Below are 4533 nucleotides of genomic sequence, written 5' to 3' on the forward strand. Positions count from 1 at the left end.
ATAGATCTGGACTCTTGACTAAAGTATTTTGCTTTATTCATTTAAAATTATTTTTAATAGACTTGATCTCATATTTATAAAGATGTTTTCCATCTTTCTCTCTCTGTATTATACTCATCTGTTCCTGTATCTTTAACTTTTATTGCCAAATTACCCTATTTGTTTATCTTGCCACATGTGGAAAACAAATATAAAGATATTAGAAAAATGTAATAAAGTACAACCGTGTTTTAGCAGAATCAGGTATTTAGTTTAAGCTCCCTCCAAGAAAGTTTAATTCATGGAGTAGGGAAAGGATTTAGCTAAATTTCAGCATACTATACATAAGATCTGTTGAATTCCAGAGTAATAGGGAAGACAATCAAAATGGAACTGAGCTACAAAATACTAATTGTCTAATTAAATCTGCTTCCTGATTCTGAGTAGATGTGCCATTATATCTGTTAGGTCTTTCACATGAAGTCCAAAAATTCCTTGCATGACTAATTAAATTCAAGGTTCCACATTAATCACAAGATGTGTGTTTATCTTTCATTTGTTTCTCTTAATTTAAGAGAAAAATGGAAATTTAAGTAGTTATCTTCTACAGTGTTGTAGGACAAAGTAGCATGCCTGTGTGGCCTGTTTTATTTAGAAATTGGTAAATGTTTCAGTATATTCACATATGAACTATCCAACAAACAGATGCACACATTCAGCTCAATTGAATGGTAGAAGAGTAGACTATAAATCTTCAAATAGAAAATTACTCAGGATAAACCCATATGGATTATTTTAAGAAAACTGTCCCTTAACATTAATGATTTCATATGATGAATTCCAACACAGTATGATTCCCTAAACCCCAAGGGCGCTGTTTTTGCAGCAGCATCTGCACTTGTTGCTGGTCTCTGGCAGTGAGTGCTGGCTGTAGAACTGGATAGTGAGAACAATGCCTCAGGTAGATACTTACCTCAAGAAATAGGCAAGAAACCTCATATCTGACCAGCAACAGCACATCTCTCTCAGTGGCATATTCCAACCATAATCTACCATGACCAAAAGAGCAGGTTGGTGAGGAATATAACCATAGAGCTGTCAGATTTAACAAATAAAAATTTAGGACATTCAACTCAATTTAAATTTAGGTAGTCAAGGGGTGCCTGGGTGGCTCAGTTGTTAAGCATCTGCCTTTGGCTCAGGGCATGATCCCAGGGTCCTGGGATCGAGCCCCGCATTGGCTCCCTGCTCAGCAGGAAGCCTGCTTCTCCCTCTCCCACTCCCCCCTGCTTGTGTTCCCTCTCTCACTGTGTCTCTCTCTGTCAAATAGATAAAATCTTAAAAAAAAAAAAAATTAGGTAGTCAATGGACATTTTCTCACTACAAGCATATACTAAATATTGCATCCTGTATTTTATCTGGCAACTCTGTATAATAAGCTTCCAAAGACAGACAATAAGAATATATTCAAAGGCCAGGAAAACGGAAACCATTTTATGTATTTCAGAGAAAATTTGATACACAAAAATGGTTACAGAGGTATTGGAAGGCCTAAGAGAGCAAAAGGGAAATAGTGAGGTAACTCAGATACTAGTAACTACAGGAAAGAGCTATGATCTGCAGGGTTGGGGACAAAAGGGAGGGGCTTTTTTCGCTGGAGCCCACAATGAACAGGAGAGGTTGCACGGCTGTCCCTAGCCCTTGACAAGGGGCCCTGCTATTGGTACTGCAGCAAAGGGGAGGGACTACCCAAAGCAAAGTATGAACCCAAGAAAAAGCGCCAGGTGGGGATAACAAGAGCACCAAGGGAGACAGATAAGGGGCTGATTCTGACTGATGACTGTGGGAAAGAGGCTCTTTCCAGAATAGGTGTCAGCTACTGTTGTATTAATGCAGATTATCAGTCCTCCTTCTCCGACCATTGGTAGAGCCCAGCCAGAAATGAACTGTCAAGGAACTCTAAGAAATACCATTCCCCACTCATTAAAATACACAGAGAAGCACAGAAAATTGTGAATAGGGGCAGAAGGCAATTCCTCAAGCAAAGAACATCTTTTTAAAAATCCGGACAAAAGAATAAGATTCAGAAAAAAAGTTGAGAAAAGAACAGTAATTTAAGTTCCAAAAATTAACAAACTAAAGAATTAATAGCTGAAGTGACAGAATTAATAAGAAAGACAAAGACTCTAAGTATAAATAATTCATCAAAGTGGTTAGGATAATATTTCTCTTATAAAGAAGAATTAGATTTCCTATAAACTGCAAATAAATTTGGCAAGGTCAAATTAAAATTATGTCAACTAACAGGCAAAAGAGAAAAAGGCCGATACCATTTGATCAAATTAATCAAATGGAGGAAGGTCCCAGAAAATTTTCTTAGTGTTATAAACACATTTAAAAAAAAAAAAAATGGAAAGAGCTAGACTCTGCTGGGAGCCTCATCCAGTCTGGTGGTCAGGTTTGCTGACAGTGACAAGGAGTACATGACGCAGCTAATGCAACAGATGGCTGGCCAGGTGGGCATGTTCAACCCCATGGCCTTCCCGTTTGGGGCCCATGGCACCGACACACAGGCACTGAAGTAGCAGCAAGTGGTACTAATGGCATCAGTCGAGCAGGATGGCTCTCTGAACCCCATGGCTACCTTCACTGCTGCCCAGATGCAGCAGAGGTGGCCCTCAACATGAATGGCCTGGTGACCTCACCCATAACCTCAACCTAGGTGGCAACACCTTTTGGAGCATCACTTCACCAGCTGTGCGTGCCTAGCATCCCATCCCCTACTGGGGTGAAAGGCTCACTGGCCTTCCCCCAACAGGCCATTGGGCAACCTGCAGTGGAAGCTGTGTTTTACCAAAGGCATCCACCCCTAAGCACAGAACCACACTGGCACAGACCCCCTGCAGCAGGCCTACGCTGGAGTCAGAAGTATGCATGTCCAGCCACCCACTGTGCTGACTATGGTCAAGTAAGACAGGTCCTCAGTAAGTTCCAGTGATCCACCAGCAACAGAGAGAAGGCTCTGTGAGCTCCAACAACCTGGCCAGCACGCAGACCATCGGCCAGGCCACGAACAGCTTCCAGATGAACATGAAGAGGCTCAAAGTGCAGCCCAAGCAGCCCAGAGAGACCAATCACCCATACTTAGTGTCAGTGGGTCTCTTTCCCCCACCTGGGGGAGACCAGGACTTGCACAGGGCAGGATGCTGAACAGGCTACATTAAAAAACAAACCTCTCTCAATATATATTTAAAAATAAGAACTGTTGACATACCAGCTAATATCAACCAACCTGAAGACTCCAGACACACTCTGTGAACTGTAACCTTTTGTTAAGGAAAGTATAGAATCTGTGGGGTTCAGAGGGCACATGTTTGGGGGGAAAATATGTATGAGGTGAAGAAGAAGAAGATGAAAAATGAGAGGAAAAAAAGCACAAAAAAGGGCAACTTTACAACAAAATAATTTGAGACCAGATGGGGATGCTGAAGGGCTGGAACTGGGAAGAAACGCTGCTCACTGATCCCCAGGGCTTTTCTAGCCCATGGGGCCTTGAGGCAGGCTGGGGATGTGTGGCAGGCCTGGTTCCCATGGGGCAGCTGGGAAGATGCCACTGAGCATCTCTATTATTCCTTTAGCTATTTTGGGACCAAAAGACCAAGGTTTTTATTGCAGATGTGTAGCGCTATGTCAAATAGAGGGTGGGTGGAAGAGAACCTCCTTCCTGCCTCCTGGCTGTTCTTGGAACAGCTTAGAGTAATTCTCTGAAAAATGTAATAAAAAACAAAATTTAAAAACTACAAAAAAACAAAAATAAAAAAAGGAAAAATGCTTCAATGCTTTTAAAACAGCAAAATAATAGTTCTTTGATACTTTGAGAGGTGCTTTGATTACCCTCATTCAAGTCTATGACACTTTCCTACGATTTTCTATATTGTATGTCTGGACGGAGCTGTTAAGATGAACAAATTGGTGGATATTTGGGGAAAGCAACAAAAATATTTAAGCTCATTGACCGTGAAGTATGAGAAAACATGGAGGTTAAAAAAGGAACTGACAAAGCAAGATAATTGTCGTAGAAGGTCTGTAAATGCTTCTCTTTCCCCTCTAAAAATCATAATAATTGTACAGAATTCTTAAAAGAAGTTTAAAATACCTATATTATAGAAGAAAAATTAGCGGAAAGCAATTTTTTTTTTAATTAAAGGAAAAAAAAAAAAACCCTATATATGTTAGCATTACTACTAAAATCCCAGATGTTGTAGGACTGTACTGTTATAGAGTTTAGACTCAGTGCTTATCCCTTCTCCCCAGGAGTGCTGTCAGAAGCCCTTGACCCCTAAGGCCAGGCCAGACTCCTCCAGACTTGCAGGCTTGTGAGTGCCCACCACTTGTGGAGGCTGTGCCCCAGGCAGAAAGGCTCACTGCCAGCCGTTGCCCTTCTTACCCAGGATCTGGATACATGCTTGCCCTTTCTCCTCAAGCCCTCAACCCCTTCCACCTCACTCATCTTCCTTGCTTGCTCCAGAGACTTTCCAGGCAAGGGAGACCTGG

At 41.5% G+C, this 4533-nt stretch overlaps 1 pseudogene; it reads left to right on the forward strand.

Moving 5' to 3' along the window:
* The first annotated feature begins 1506 nt into the window (after positions 1-1506).
* LOC118549619 (CUGBP Elav-like family member 4 pseudogene) lies at positions 1507-3189 on the forward strand (annotated as a pseudogene).
* Positions 3190-4533: the final 1344 nt, after the last annotated feature.

Source organism: Halichoerus grypus, chromosome 9 (genome assembly GCF_964656455.1).
Source record: "Halichoerus grypus chromosome 9, mHalGry1.hap1.1, whole genome shotgun sequence".
Classification (NCBI taxonomy): domain Eukaryota; kingdom Metazoa; phylum Chordata; class Mammalia; order Carnivora; family Phocidae; genus Halichoerus; species Halichoerus grypus.